Here is a 17,407-nt window from a genome sequence, read left to right as displayed (position 1 = left end):
ACAGCTAGGGTTTCTTGTAGAAACTTGGATTTTTCTGTCATTAAAGACAATAAAATCTGGGTGATTGCTCTCATCTTAAAAAAAAAAAAAAGGCAATTTCTTCCTTCACAGCTAACCAATATTAAAAAAACCCCAATATTTGCTACAACACTTCATGAAAAATTCTCATTCATTAAATATACTTAGAAAACTTTTACTGGCTTGAATTCTTCATTAATTCTTCAAGGGAGTTAAGCAGATAAGCTCCTGTTTATAAGTGTGTACTGAGTGTCAGTAAGTAATTTGAGCAGTGATACCTGAGGAAGTTTGTGAGAAGTTGGGGAGTTCTCACTTGCAGAGTGAGAACATGGAGAACTTGAGCAGAACTGCAGAGCAGTAGGGTCAATACTGAGAGGTCTTTATGGTAGAGCTATTTTCAAGACTAGAATTTTGAGCATGTGATTTTGAGGAACATGCAGCAACATGTTGTTCAAATCCTTTCTTAGGTACCTACATGATTTCCTGAAGCAAAACAAAAGTGGTCATACTGAAACATGTCTGGCTTTTGCATGTGAAAAAGAAATGTTTTTCTTTGGCATATGTTATGAAATCATTTGCCACACAATTGTTCCCCTGCTCCAGGTAGGGTGGAACAGCCTTTAATTCCCTAAGACCCTCGAGATTTCTAATATAGCCAATTTTTTCCCCACCTTCTCACTCCGATTTATTTTTGCGATAATTTATAAGATCACCCAATATACTGCATCTAAATTAAAAACATTATGTTAATAAATAAAAATCTATCTCCAAAACCCAAGTAAAATTACCAGACTTTGCCATGTAACTCCCACAGAGCTGGATTCAGTGCTGGCTATTGCAAATTGATTAGCAGACTCTTAATGGTTATTAAGTTATGAAGAAAGCATGTATTGATTTAAATAGTAGCTTGAATTTTGAAGGCTGCATGCATGAAAACAAATACAGTATGCCATGATTCAGAAATGCAGGGCAATTAATATCGAGACCTAGGAGACTAAAATCTACCTTGAAATAGCCAAACATATAAGCACTACTAAATCAAGGCCTTTATTTTCCTGCCTTTGTCCTTCCAATGTTTAGTTTCACAGTAAATGAAAGGGGCTATTTGAAGTGAGGGAGAGAAGAAGACAGGTCTGTGACCTCTAGATAGACTGTGGAGATCAAAGGCAGTCTCCATATGTGTTAGATATTATCTTTTTGAGGCAAGTGGGCATGATGTTTTGTGATGCAGCAGTGTGGAAACACACAAATAACCTGGCTAGTGACCGCTGAGAGAAGAATGATTGACATTGTGTTTGAAAAGCAGTAGTAAAACCATGGAAAAAAGATTTATCTTTAGTTTACAGAAGGGTCCTTCAAAGCTCTGTAGTGCTCAAAAACTGGTTGAATGGAAAATTCCTAAGCTTACATAAATATCATCATTTATATGTTTAAAAGAATAAGTTGCTACAACTAACAACATTTGAAAGCCAATGTCCTCTATAAATCTGTTAGTTTAAGGTACCTATCGAACTACAGTTTCAGCACATAGATCTTTTTGTAGGTTCGGTTTTGTCTTTGAAATACATGCACAATTTAGACTTTATCTACTTGAGGACACTTTACTTGTTCCATTACAAAATGAGCAGTGTCTGTAGAAAATGACAGAACTACTGGGAAAAACATGATTTTTTGGTCGGAACAGTGGATCAATGCAGCAAAGCAACATTTCTGTCACCACAGAAAAACATTCTAGTGTGGGCATCATGTTGGGCACATATGTCCCACTGCATGTAGTAAGGGCTTTACCTGGATGAGGCTCTAGCTCAGTCAAATGACCAACACATTTAATCTACCCCTATTGGCTTTTCCTCTCTGTGTAGGAGTAATAGTAGTATTATTCCCTGAGAGAGACCATGAAAATTCCTTTGTGTAGTTTTCCAAGTCCACTCTGAAAGGAGTGCAGTAAAGGTGAAAAGGATTAATGCAAAGGATATTCTATTAGACTAAAACCTTTGACAATTGCTCAGGAAGCCATGCTGCAAAATAAAACCTCTTTGTTTTTGTTCTGTTTGCCAAGTATGTTAAGAGGAGAATGTTGTCAAATAGCAGAATATCATCAAAATCAGCTTAAGAAGCCCTAATGCCTCCCTGTCTGCACAATGTCAGTCACCAGCCTGTGCTTTTGAAGTTCCTCAGTTCAAGAGCAAACACAACCAAAGGTGAATATAGTTACAGCCCTAAAGTTGAACTTGACCTTTAAGTAACTCTTTCACTTTTCCCTGCTCTACTTTCCCATTCATCATTCACTTTGCAAAGCTGGAAAACGCATTGTACCCTTTTATTTTCAATATGATTTTTGTTGGTGCTATTCTGAACTTCCGTTTTAGTCTTCATGTTATTCATCTTTAAAATATATACTTTTAAATCCAGAACATCAGCCATACTGAATTGATTATCTAGGTTATTATACTTTTGCTATATCCAGGCTGCCCAACCACCTGCAAATTCCTTTTTTTGTAGTCACAGAGAATTCTGAAGCTCCCTTTATAAATGTATAAAAATAGCAGGCAAGTGTATTCCTTTTTAATATCTCTGAAAATGAACATTGAGGTCCTCTTAATAATTTAGAGTGGGATGGAAAATACAGAATGCTGAAACCATGAATTATGTGGAATGTAACACACATTCTTTAGTAAATCAAAAAATAACAGAGATCAGTTCATAATCTTTTTACACTAAGAAAAATCCATGAAAGCCTTGTCATTTTTGTTGACTTGAGTGTTAAGAGGCTTCTGCGTCCCCATGTTGCAGTGTTCAACCAAAATTTATCTGTAGGACATGCCTGCAGAATATGCTTGGCTATACATCAGCCCTGCTTTCCAAACCTGTTATATACTTTGGCCAGGGTCAGACCCTTTTACAACCAAAAACCACATGCCTGTACAGAAATGCCTAGCCCACAGAGAGGATGTGTGTTCCCTCTTTAAAGACTAGGTGGATGGAAAATGGAGTGAACCACAGAGAAACTTAGCCTGTAGTCAGTCAGTCACTTGCAAAAGAGCAGTAGCATTTAACAGTTACCACGTCTCATCAGTTCATCATAATCCTTCTCCTGAGATGATTACATCTCCCTGTGACAGCTCTTCATCGGTGTCAGCACAGAGTCAAAAAGATTAGATTAATTCATTGCTGAGAGAGATTTGAGCTGACTGATGTTATTTGCACTGAAACAAAGCCAGGCTGTACTTGGCCTTTGCTAGAAGAGTGTTAATTAACAAATAAAGGATGTAAAAGGGCACCTTTAGCACTGAAATTTTGCCTCCTCAAATCTTATTTTCATGAGAGTTGACAGTGTCTATTTTGAAAAATGACAGGGCTTAAATTATTCATTGAGACACCAGGAGTGTCTCCTGTGAGCCTTTCAAACACAAATAGATTTTGGCAAATCAGGCCTTGGTACCTGGCCAAAATTTCAATAGCGGCAGAGATATGACCACAGTTTCATCCTCTGTCCTTAAAATACTGGACAGAATATTGTGAAGGAGAATGGCTACATACCTCAGCATCAAGTGTTTTAACTAGTGCATGGAAAACCATAATTCTGACCAATGTTCACTAGAGGTAGAGCTACTTCAGCTTATTTTGCTCAACAGCATTGTCCCCTGTCCATTTGTGAGATGCATCAATGAATTCCCAAGGGAGAGAGCTCAATGAGCTCTTAGCATCCACAAGGATGATTGTCACAATATAGAAATCTTAAAACTGAAAAACTGGAGTAAACAAAATTCCCCTCAGTGAGAAAAAAACAAAGCACTATATACATATATACATATATACATATATACATATATACATATATACATATATACATATACATATATACTACACCCACATCATATTGAGGTTCATTCTGTGTAATATGTTTCTAGGGTACAGACAGAATATGGAGTTATTTTCCTTAAATGCCACATAAGGACTATTTTACTTTCTGTGAAAATACTTACAGTATACCCACTCAAACTTTACAAGCAGCAATAAATAGCTCACAGAACAACAAAGTGTGAACATACACATCAGCTGATCTTTAGACTCATGAAGAAATATAGTCTGCAGAATTAGTTCTGCAGGAAAGGCTACAATAAAATAAAATTAAAAACTACCTAGCTACTAAAAAATTTTCTTTTTTTCAGTAGAAGAAGCTGCTATTTTTTTAACCAGGAGCATGACGCTTCAAATTCATTAGTAAAGTCAGTCTTGTACTTAAAAATAAAATTGATATACAGCCTACCATGAAGACAGTCAATAATCTATTTGCAGAGAAAATTCTCTTGACATAAGCAAAAATTCTCCTTTTTCCACCATGTTTCAGTTTTACAGAATGACAGCCAGGCTCCAAACCTTCATTAAAACACCTTTGATCAAACATCTTTAAGTATCCTGTTTGTTGCTGCATCTTCAGGACAAACAGTTTTCTGTTGATATAAATTTTGGATAATTACACTGAGTGTGGATTATTTCAGATTTATGATTAGTATGACTCTTTAATATCAAGTCTTTAATTACTCCAGGTAAAATGCCATTGATAGCTGACCTTCTTAGCAGAAGATGTTTAGGTTGAGGCAAACAGATAAAGAGATACTACATTTTTCCTTTCTTAATGCATGGAAAGTGTTATTAAAAACTTATGCAGAAATGGTTAATGGAAAATCCTAAGCAATGCAAGTCAGCAGTTTAAGAACAAAACAGAGTTATGAATGAGCTTTATGTTCTATAGTTTGACATAAATCTTTAATTGAAATGTGAAGGGAAATGTTAGGGAAAAATGAAATTATGAGAATGTGTCTCAAATTTCCACATTGCCACTTGAAAAGCTTCTTAACAATTTGGTGTGTTCATCTCTCTTGTAGTGTTCACATTTTGGTCCTTCCTTCGGCACTTTTGTACTTGTATTTATTTAGGAAGACTGTGCAGGTCAAGTCTGACGGACAACATGTCCCGGTCTGTGTCTAAACCAAATTGCTATGTGGAATTGTGGCCTTGCAGTCTGACAGGGACAGGGAAAATCTTCTGGCCCAGGTTTGGTGGCCCTCTAGGCCCTACAGAGAGGAGGGAGTGTGAAGCTGGTTGCACTTAGCACAGGCAATAGCCAGCATGTTTGCAATGAGATTGCAAGCTAATTCAAATTTGGCAGTTCCCCTGTCCCCATTCTACAACCCACACCATTGCTGCCAAGGGTCATTCACTTTTTTTTGTAGCTCACTAGAGATTTAAATAGACAAATATAATTCCTGCTATAGAAACAAATCAACATAAACAAACTATTTAAAAGATGACAACACATTCCTGCAAATAATCCTTATGGCTGTAGTATACTTCACCTCCTCCACCTCACTGCACTTCTCCTAGGTGTTTGTTTTTTAATCCTCTGGTCACCCCAGAAAACCTTTTTCTCTATGCTGCAGGCAAATATTAATGTTTGGGTGGAGTTTTATATTTGTGTCTATTGGTAATAGTTTACTCACTTCAGAGAGATGGGTTTTTATCAAAGCAGGTCTGAAAGTCCTTTCTCTGCATCTAAGGTATCCCAGTAGTTTATAAATAAGGTAAACATGCCTAGACATCAGGATATAAAGAGGTAGAAATCTGCTCTAGCTGCAGTAAACTCTTGTAAATAGCTTATCCCTCTGAGTCTTCTTTCCCAGATGCTCTCCTAAGAAAACACTGCAGTTTGGCAAACCTGCATTCTTCAGCAAGCCCTTAATTAACAGAGAGTTAGGCATGTCCTTTCCCAAAGTCTGGAATGCAGTATTATTGGCCTGCCACACAAAGTCATCACATAACTTAATGAGCCATTGGCACTTTAATTTTATAACACACTTCCCCAATTAAGCTCTCTAGACCCCAGACTTAAACAGCTGTCCACAGCTGTTGGAAAGAGATTTATCATTGTCAGTCTTTGCAGCCAAAACATTCAAAGGTGCAAGTTTTCAATACCATTCAGCAGATAAAAATTTGTCTGTTTTCATTTATTTTAATGCTGTTTCAATAAACCTTTGTCAATCAATTTATATAATTTTTGTATTTATTCTATAATATGCAGATCCATGTTAACTCTGTATTCTCTTCGTGTGTACCCAAGTGTATCAGGGAATACAAAAAGACATAATCTCAAACAGTGTTTTGCTTCTGTTCCTAAATGTGGACTGAAAAGCTCCAAACTTTCAGTATGGTTGGTCATACAAAGGCCCCCACTCTTGAACACGTGTTATGAGCAAACATTTAGACTCTAAACATATGCAAATGAAGTTGTGCTGTAAAGTGCTGACCTTTCCTTTTTAAGCAATTTTCCAGTCATGTGATACTGTATTATAAAATAGTCTGTAGAGCTTCCTGAAGAAAAAACCTAACAAATGGACTTAAGAATTCCAATCAGTAGAATTCGCTACAGAAACATTTAAAAGGATGGGTATTCTGGATATCTGATTAGCTAAACATTCAACTCTTCTCATCCATCTCAATACTGTTGAAATGTCATTGTGAATGTTAACATCATTTTTCATATGTATCTTACCTTTTCAACTTTAAACACAGTATATTATTTTCTGCATTCTTGTATACTATATTTTCATATAGTTGGTCACATTGATTTGGTATGCTACACCCTACATCAGAGTGAAGTAGAAGGTATTTTGGTTGGAGTAGGAGATGAGTGAAAGAAGCTACTTTATCTGGCTACCAGAGTTTAACTCAAATAGAAAAAGGTCCATTGTTGATTTTAGCAGTTATTTGAGCCAGTATTGATTTTTCCATAATGTGACTTAATCCTCTCAATAAAGGTATTGATATATTGATAGTATGGTGAAGAGTTACACCATTGCTGCATTCTAGTTATGTGACTTTTTAAAATTAATTCTTTATTGCCTTCAAATTCAGAAACAAAAGAATAAATATAACTCTGGAAGTAGCCAATACTGCCCCTCAGCACTGCCACTACATTTGAAAGCATTTGTCAATAATGCTTGGGCAGTGTGTGGGGTTAGAGTAAATGGAAAACTTTTTCCAGTTTTGAATGTTGTGTGGCAATAAAAAGCATAGAGGACAGACAACTGGGCAGATTTTAAGATCTGCAGAGAGAAATAAGACTTGTTCCTTGCACGTCTCTAGTATTTGTCAGCCATTCAGTCATTGTGTTGAGCTAGTGGGTGGTCTGGTCTCAGTTACTAGCTAGGCATTTACCAGTGCCATATTACAGAGGATACCCATAAATGAAAGGTTTTATTCCAACACATTTACAGTAGAAAAGTTTCTCAAATAGTAACTGAAGACATTACTTATACACTTACATTCCTTATACGTGGTCAACAAATCAGTGTTTGGACGAGAACAAATAGAGTTGTTCCAAAGAAAGATACATTTAATTCATACAGAGTTGGTGACATCAGAAAGAGAGACTTGACACAGTGATGCATACTAAGAAAATGTGATAAACAAAGAAAAATCTGTTTCAGCAATAACTAACTTTCTTTCTTTCTTTCTTTCTTTCTTTCTTTTTCTTTCTTTCTTTCTTTCTTTCTTTCTTTCTTTCTTTTTCTTTCTTTCTTTCTTTCTTTCTTTCTTTCTTTCTTTCTTTCTTTCTTTCTTTCTTTCTTTCTTTCTTTCTTTCTTTCTTTCTTTCTTTCTTTCTTTCTTTCTTTCTTTCTTTCTTTCTTTCTTTCTTTCTTTCTTTCTTTCTTTCTTTCTTTCTTTCTTTCTTTCTTTCTTTCTTTCTTTCTTTCTTTCTTTCTTTCTTTCTTTCCACATAGATTGGCCCAAGCAGAACAAGCAGAATCAAAATATTCCGATCACACCAGCCTGAACTCTCACAAAGGCATTGCTTGCCTTTGGAGGTGGGACAACCTTGAAAGGTGGAGAGAAATTGTCTTATTGCCCATCCACTTTTCAACCAAGAAGACTGGGGAGAAATGTAGATTTCTTTCTCTCTGATGTCTTTAGGTCAATGCTCTGCATTTCAGATGATAAAATTAATTTCAACAAGGGATTTAAATAATGGATTATGATCTTGCAAGTTTAAGGATGGATCATTTAATCCATCTGTGATCACAAAGAATCTCTGATGCTACTCTTTAAAGTGAGAGCTGGGCAACATGAACTTTCCCCCCATTTGCATTTGCTTGTACATCCCCTAATTTACAGATACGTGCCAGGTCTATGGGAATAATGCACAAGTTAAAACTAAATGTGGAACTCAAGTGAACTCAAAAAACATTGGCTGGTAGAAGAACATAGGGCTTATTTTCTTCTCTCCAGAGAGCCTTCCTGATGCCAAAAATTGATCACACGAAGAAATGACCAGTCAGAAGTTTTAAAATAAACAATCTCAGAAGAAATTTTTTGTGTTCAATTATTGCAGGACATAGTAAATATAAAAAATAGGAATATTTTAATATTTAGGTAGAAAAAATGTGCATAAAAGTCTGTCAACAGTTCCTAAATACAACAATGCAGATTCAACTTTCAGATCAGGAAGTCCCCAACCAGTAAATTTCCAGAAGCTGTAAGACAGAGAGCAGTATCATGTGAAGTTACTTTCTATACTGGTGCCATTCCTAAGTATTCAGCTCTGGACAATTTCCAGAAAGCTAGAGGACCCAGTAGCCACAGCCATTAGTAAATTTAGCATATCTTTGATGTGATCTACACAGACATTACGTTCCCACAGACTATCCAGGAAAACAAAGATACTTATTATTTCAAATGCTCAGCACATATCCATAAGCTTTTAAGTAAGCTTGTTTCCTCATATCTCAAGCACTGCTTTGCACAAGATAATTGCCAAGAAAACCACATCTCAAAACTGCATAACTTTCTACAGAGGAGTAAAACTCATCTGCAGGAAGAAAAAAAATTCCTTTCAAGACTGCAAAATATGGCCCTTTACTGTTCTACTTACCTCCAGTGTAGGTTCCTTCAATCTTACCACAGTTAATGTCAGAGAGACAGAGTCTTGTGCACAATGAAGCAAATAAAACTGTACCCAAATAACACTCTGTGCCTAAACTCTCTTCCTGGGAGAAAGCTGAAAAGGCAAAGCAAACACAGCATCAGCCAGTCAAGGTACACAGCACCTTTCTGGGAACCTCTTCACTGAAATGGCCTCAACAGTGAACTTCATTTTGTTCACAGTTGTGTTCCAAGTAGAGAAAATGTCCTGGTTTGAGCAAGGTTCATTGTCCCACCTCCAGCAAAGGCACTATCCAAGGCAAGGCAGGCTGCAGAAGCTGGAGTAAGAAAACCTTATTTCTAAAAGGAAGGACATTTTTGTGGAAGAAGGATTCAATAGACAACACTGACAACATTGAATGGCAAAAGAATTTTGATCTCATATGGTAGGAGTGGATGCAGTGTGGTGTTCTAGTAAAATAAGCATTGCTTTAAATATATCTCAGGCTAGCCCAAAAACTGTCTGAATGAGAGTCAGACTTTGTTGAATTTGGTGCCTTTTTAGTATGCTTTACTGCAAAGTTACCATGAAATGTATGGATCTTGGTAGACAAAACTAAAATAAATCTCTCTGTTTTTTCAGTTCTAAAAACAGTCTTTCCAACAAAATTTTCCTCAGCTGTAAAATTAAGATGAATCATAGCAACATTTTATCATACATGCTTCCTTGCATGTAAAATTTAACATAATCCACTGAGAGTAGCAGACTAATATCAAAATTTAATTTTCAGTTCTACTCTGTGTTTTATGAGATGTTATCCTTTTTCTTCTTTAGTCAGCTGGCACCTCTGAATGAAATTTTCCCACTGAACTATTTTTAGCTGAAGCAAAATCAATATTAGTTTGAAAAACTGAGAAAGGAAAAAAAGACTTCAGCATTTTTAGTTAGCAGATGTTGGAGAGATAGGGGGAAAGTTTTTTGCTAACATAGTGTTTCTCAAGGATAAGCAATGATTCAATAACACATAGATCTAAAGCATATTTTGCTGAGGAATTTACAGTATCTTTATCACACCTTTTTAAGTTACACGTGGCTGAGGTGAGACACTGCAGCCAAGAAGTGCGGGTGACTGCCCTGTACAGGAGGAAGATTGCTCCTCATTCAGTTTTCTACAGCTTTAACCTGGTCCTGCCAGGACAGAGGGACTGAAAACTCTCAACAGTGACTGAGTGGACAATGAGTAATGTAGGAACACAGCTACCACCTTTGTCTTGAGCCAGAGGTGGTCAGGCAAATACTCTTGCAGCACAGCCTCATAGTGTATGGGCTCTTACATCCTCTTAAATCTGACACATCATTTGCATCTTGTGTGGCTACCTCAGATTTAATTTCTTGGATTTTCTTTTTTACTTGAGAAGAAGGATATGATATGATTCCATGATTCTGTACTAGAATCTGTTAATTTTTGTTTGCTTTCAAATAGTGTGCAAAGTCCCTTATCCTTGCAGACAATGGCCAAAGAGCAAAGCAAAGACTTTTTTTTTTTTTTAATTTCAGAGAACTCTGTACCTCTTTGAGCCAGGACCTAACTAAAAAACTCCTTCTTCAAATGTTTCATTTGTCAGCCACTTTCAGGACTTGTTCCAGCTCTCTTTCCTGGCCTTACAAGTTTTTCTTCTCTTTGTCACACACAAAATGTCACTCAACTGATATACAGTCATTTTCACTATATCCTTGGGTTTTGACTCAAAATTCAGAAAACATTAGTTTGCACCCTTGCTGCACTTTTATGTGGCTTGTAATTTTAGTTGCTATTTTTTAATTGTTTCCTCATTAATTAAAGGATTTTGACTGTTTCTTGAATGACAAATGCACTGTTCACCTGCTTGAAGAGAAGAGAAAGACTTTCTTTCAGCCGCTGCTCTTTACCCTCACATGATAGAAAAGACTTCTATGCCTACCTTTCTCAGAGAAAGACAGAAAAAGACAAGAAATTATGTTATTTTCCTTACATTGGCCTGGAAATTACTTTTGTACCTGTAGCCACGTCTTCTGGGCCAGGGCCCCAACTCTTACGCAGCTCACCTTGCACCATGTCACAGTTACTTTGATATGATTAATTTTTCAAAAAACTTTTTTCATCATGATGTTGCAATTTTCTGCATATTTGGAAAAAAGTATGGAAAGGGTGGCTGCAGTAGTCAGCCACTGCTGGGTAATGTTGTATTCATTTGAATTAAGAATTCATTAATCATCAGTTCTGTTTACTGAATCTAGGTTGGGATGTCTCAAAATTTCTTACAGACTGATGCAAATAGGGAAAAAAAAAAGACATTTGGAATTCACGTGAATTGGCTACAATTTAGGAATGATATATCAAATCCATTAGAGATTTAATAAGTCTTCTTTGTTGGCCATCAAATCAATTAATAATTAATTATGCTCAATCAAATGAATTATTTAAGCATGTAAAAAATGCAATATGAGACTTGGCCTTTCTTGATTTGTGAAGTGTTGTGTAGAAGCCTCTGAGTAACTTTGTGACTGTGAGTATAAAAGTACTGTATTCCTCTGCACAAATACTCACTTGCATGAACATTTGTGGCATCTGAGCTTTTCCTTGTAGATTTTGGCTCTTTGTGAACATCCATAAACTGGGATTCCAATAATGCAAACACTTGGATATCTGAGTTAACACTGTGCATATGAATAATCTAATTGAACTCACATGCACGAAATTATTCACATATGTTTGTAGGATTGTGGCCAAAAGAATATTGATTCCTATGACATATATTTATTCATTTCACTTCATTTAAGATGAGCCTGAGCCACAAATTGCTGGCTTAATGCTGCATCTTCTCAAAGTGTGGGAGTGTTCTGAACAAAATCTTGGTCCCAAACCACTTCTTGTACAATTAACATTTTATATAATTCATTTTATCATTTTATTGTCTATTCTTTTTTTTTAATTCATCAGAACACAACGTCCGACTCCAATTACTAAACAAGGCCAAAATTATTTATCTCAACTCCCTATGGTTAAAGAAAACATAAATGTGTATACCCCAGTATAATAAGAAGCTCAATTTAGTAACTTACTACCTTAGTGTAATGACCCTTTTCCTCTGAGAACTGGCTTTTACTCCAACCTAAACTAAGGCAGAGGAAACTCATTTTGACTGTAATGGCTACATGTATAATGAGATTAGGCTGACAGAATCCTGTTCTCTCTTTGCAGCCCAAAGGTATTCAATTCAAACCTCCCTCTCTGCTTGGAAGGGGAAGGTGCTAACATTGAACCTGCTGGTCTCTTACCAGTCTACTCAAAACACATTTTCTTTTTTATTCCATCAAACTGACTTCAGTAATGAAAAATACTTCACAAAAATGTTATCTAACGCTAAATCTCTAGATAAAATTGTCTCCTTAACCAATAAACTCTGTTAAGCCTTCTAAGAAACCACAAAGAACGTGCTGCTTTATGGTATATGAAATTAGGGCCATAATCTTTCATTTCCGGGCATTCATATGTACTTAATTGACTTATTAATTTGATAACTTCTACCTACCCCGGCTAGCATGAATATAAGAGAAAGAGAAGAGATTTTCAGTTTAAAGTTGGAGAGTGTACATAAAATTTTAAGCTTCTGCAAAGCATTTTAGCAAAGATTTGCAGAGGTGCAGGTATGTAGCACAGCAGCCAGTCATTGTGCTGAGACAGGGTAAAACACTTTTATTCTGTCCCAGTGTAACCTTTTCTCCAACTCAAAGGAACAATAACTTTCAAGACAAGGAACGCCCATTTTGGTAATTAATTCTACTTCTTTCACTTAATCATTTTTGGACCTCGTTTCAGTTGCAGCCTCACTTTGTGAAATACATCTTACCCTCAATTAAAACTTAAGTATTGATGAATGAGCCATGCTTTGAGAGGCAGTGTTTCAATTCTTCCACTTCAAAAAATACCAGTCTTCTTGACTCTGGCAGTAGAAATCATTGTGCTTTCTCCATGGGATTAGATAGTTCTCTGTAGGAGAAATCTTTTTCACATCAATATTTCTAAATTGTTGTCAACAATTGCCTGTAAAGACTTGTGATCCAGGGCAGCATCACATTTCCTTGGGACAACATCATACTCTCACATAGTATCACTGGAAAGGAGTTTTCAATGTTGGGACCAGCTATTTTAGCAGATTTCCATCATACCTCTTTTAGTATTTAACTAGGACTTTTTTTTCCAGTGGTTTTACTTTATTTAAAGAATGCTCATCAGAAAAACTTGTACTCTTTCTGCATGAAAAGGATTTTTTTATTTTGGTGGAAAACAGAGCACCACTATTATCTTTAAACAAAAACTACATATTTTCCAAAGAAATAAAGTACAAAAAATCAAAATACTACAAGCTTCCCCAATTTCCTTCAGGAAGTAACATGCTCAATGGTTGCTGAATCTGTCAGTCCCCATGTGAAACAAATAGGAGTATCGTTCAGCATAGAAATTCTCTAAGCACTAAATCCATCAGACAGAACTTATTATTCACAGGTTCAGATTTAACATGTCATGAATCTCTTATACTTCCTAACATTCTTGATTCTGATCTCCTGTGATCAGTCCTGCTTCTTAGCATGGCCTGTGGTGCACCACAGACGCCATTACAAACCTGCTGTTAAATCAATCACTGGGTGGCACCCAAGAGCCAGCTAAGAGATGTATTAAATTGCAGACACTCTCTAATACACATATTTTAACAATTTCCTCCGTCTTCAGCGAAATTATGCTAATATTTTAGTTGAGTTTCCTTAAGTCTGGAACTCAAATTAAGTCTGTCTGTTTCGTTTTTATGATAGTGCTTGAAATCACTTGCAGACAAGGGGTTGTTGGACCATGAGATTTATAGTGGCAATGCCACAAAGGTGAAACACATCCTGAGGAAGAGGAAAGCAATCTGTATAGCCAGTGTTTTCACTGCAGTAAAGTTTATAGCAGTATTAAGGGAATAGTTACAAATCAGTTTGATGGTGTTGATTTCATTGAGAATAAGTATATTTACACTTGCAAGCTTTCTCTTAATAATTTTCAGTATGTTTTACACAATGGGGTTAGTGAAGGTTGAATCTGAGCATATTTCGGGAGTGACAAAATCTGTTTTTCTTTTTCCCACCCATCCTTCTACTTTACTTCACAAAAATGGTTTTATAACAATTCCTAAGGGGCTGAGTCAAGGTTCAGCTATTTTACTGAGGCACGCTGATGTTTCTGAAGATGCTGCAGAATCTTTTATGTTCAGATGATTTTGGTTATGATGTAGATGTGTGGGAAGTAAAATAAAGTGTATGAGTACCATAAGCCATCCTCTTCCTCTATTGGCTCCTTACCACCAATTAATTACCTGGAAGGCTGAGGTTAGATTATATGATTTCCAAACATAAAGCTTTCTAAACGATGCAGGTTATAACAACTTTTCTTCCCTGCTGGCAATTGAACCGTTCACACCTCATTGTGCCTCTGTAGCATGCAAACTTGTCACCTGCAGAATATCTCTAAATTCAGTCACTTTGGGGCAAGGGGGAACCCTTAACGCATAAATATGTAACAGATGTGCAAGTGTAGTTGGGGATGATTATATTAGGTAGGGACAATAAAACAGATGACTTCTTCAGATAATATTCCAGTTAAGAGATAATATTTCTTGAAGGACACTAGGGTCTGAAAATCCTTTCCAGAGTAAATGAAGAGCTAGCAGCAGCAAAACCAGAACCAGGGAGTAAAAAAAAAAGAAAAGGTAGACTCGTGGTGGGGTTTACTTACTATTTCCAGCAATGGCAAGAGAAGGGTACATAGAGGGGAATTATGCAACAGCAGCTGCACCCAGTGAGAAGGGGCAGATGGGGAGTACCCATTACCTGAGCAGGATGCTGGTCAGCAGGCAGACAATGGGAGTGGAAAACATCTGTCAAATACCCATTTTGAAGGTATATTGTCTAAAAATGTATCAGATGGTAAGGGCTGTATGCTCTGGACTGCAATGAATGTAACCCCATTTTTTCTCTCTTTCTCTCTTTGAATCCATCGAGAGCTGTCCTGCAGCCAAGAATTTTACACTGTAAGTCCTTCAAAAAATTGGCTGTTGTTGTGGTGTCCTTGTACATCATGTTCAAAGTCTGCCCTCAGCACAGTCCCACAGTCCTGAGCAACACAGATATTACACTCAGCACTTCCCACTCAGCACCCACCCCCCTGGCTTTCCCCTTGGCTTCTCCTCTGCTTCCTTCACATAAACCCAATTTTTGTCTCTTTCCTTTCCTAACTAAAACAGGCTTCCAATTAATGTTTGCCTTTAGGATGGTGTACCCTCCACAGTGTGGAGCAAGGCAAGGTCACTGACCTCACTTCCTTCCTTAAACTAAGTAAGCACAATTGTATGGGCCACACAAAGATGACTGTCCTTGTTCCTCCCTGCCTTTGTTCGTCCATGCAAAAGATGCCTACAATCCAACACTGAAATACGAAGGCAAAAACGCGTCTGAAAGTATGACAAAATCATCTTTGACACTTTATGAGAGCTCTGATTTAAGATATAGCCACCACGTGCTTAACTTCTGTCCCCAAATAATGTGTAAGAAAAAGTTAACATGCCTGCTCATGCACGCTGTTTGGAGTATATTAAATAGAACATCAATAGCCTGAGAAATGAGAATTCTCTAGAGACAAAGAGGTTAAGTCTTTTCATATAACAAATTAAGCTCCTATATAATTCTTAAGCTTTTTTATTTCAAGGGGTAGGAAAATGGTCTAGTTTTAGAAATTAAAATACTTCAAGTTAAATCCTTTCAGTGATTTTCCCTATAATGAAAAAATGTTGTACTTTTGTCCAGAGCAGTGAATAGTTATGGTAGTTGCCTTTTTCCTCTCATTTTAAAGAACAATAGGTCTATTCAAGAAATGTGTTTTTGTTCTTTTTATTGAGCAATTTAAATATTCTAGTTTCCAGTTTCCTTATTTTAATGTTTGCTCCTTCCTTGGAGTAGAAAAACAATACAAAACACTTATTCCAATATCAAAACTTGGGACATTATTTTTCTTCAGATAATCTTTTAAGAGTAGGGAAATAGTAATATAATGTCTTTATATTGAAGAGATTTCTTTCTGTTCCATTTCTTACAAAAATTTAATTAATAATAATGAGAAGTATAATGTCAGCCTCTGTAAAGTTCCTGTGCCTTTGTGCAATGAGCGCTCAAGGTTGGTTTTATCAGCAAAACTGGACTGAATCAAGAAAAAAATGTAATCATTCATTCCTAGAAAAAATATTTAAACCACAAGGATGTGGATGTCAATGTGCATGCTCATCTGAAGAAGAGTAACTTTTCTCTTACCACTGTAGAACTGTGCATCACTGAGTTTGGGTTTATTTCTGACTCATACCCTCCTGGGTGACACCAGAGCCAGTGCAGGTTATGGACTTCAGAAGTGAATTAGAGTGGGGAGGGCAAAGCCTGAGTATGTGCTTAACATTGGTGCACAAGTGCCACTTACCAAGGTATGGTAATACCTGATTCACTCATATATTGACTTTCCAGATATGAGTTAAATACAAATACGTTTTTCTACATCATTAACTTGAAACCTGACTCTAGTCTGAGTTCAAGAGTGCACACTGCCAGATCACAGTAGGACTGTATCCCTAACGCCAGTATCCCAAAGTACCAGTTTTCTGCAGCTGAAAAACTGCCCTATTTCCCCCAAATTCACACTTGCAATGCAGCAGTGAGTGGTGAATAATCTGTACATGACACAAAGAGATATCCTTTATGTTGCGTTGTTTTAATCAAATTTTAATTAGCCATTGGCCAAAAGCTATAGTAGTTTCTAAGTTCTTTATTTGACATGATGATTTTGGTAAGATGGAAGAGTCAAATTAACAAAATGCAAGGACTCTTTTCTTGAAAACTTACAAGCACGTTTGAACATGGCTTTAACGTGCTATAGAAATTACTGAAGGCAGTAGGTTTGGTTATTTCTTGGACTAGAGGACTTCACTTTCTTCCTTTGCTTACTGTTAAGGAGCCACCCGACTCACGAGCCCTGTGTGGAGTCAGAGCACACTGTGCCTTGAGGAACAGCAGAACAGGAAATCTGTCTGGAGAGGGCTCTTTTCCTTAACACAACAGCTGCTTCTGTTCAATGTGTTTGTTCAACCTTAGGCAGATCTGGTCATTTAAGAGGTTGCATCTTACTATGATAACAGGTCCAATGGCATATTGTCGTGGTTTAACCCCAGCCAGCAGCCAAGTCCCTCAAGCAGCTGCTCACCAACTCCCCCACCAGCAGGGCTGGGGAGAGAATAAGAGGAGTAAAAACTAGAAAACTTGTGGATTGAGATAGACAGTTTAATAGAGAAGCAAAAGTCATGTATACAAAGGAAAGAAAAACAAGGGAATAATTCACTACTTCCCAGGGGG

The sequence above is a fragment of the Melospiza georgiana genome, chromosome 1 (genome assembly GCF_028018845.1).
Source record: "Melospiza georgiana isolate bMelGeo1 chromosome 1, bMelGeo1.pri, whole genome shotgun sequence".
NCBI lineage: Eukaryota > Metazoa > Chordata > Aves > Passeriformes > Passerellidae > Melospiza > Melospiza georgiana.
The sequence above is the reverse complement of the archived record's forward strand: the minus strand, read 5'-3'. Positions refer to the sequence as shown.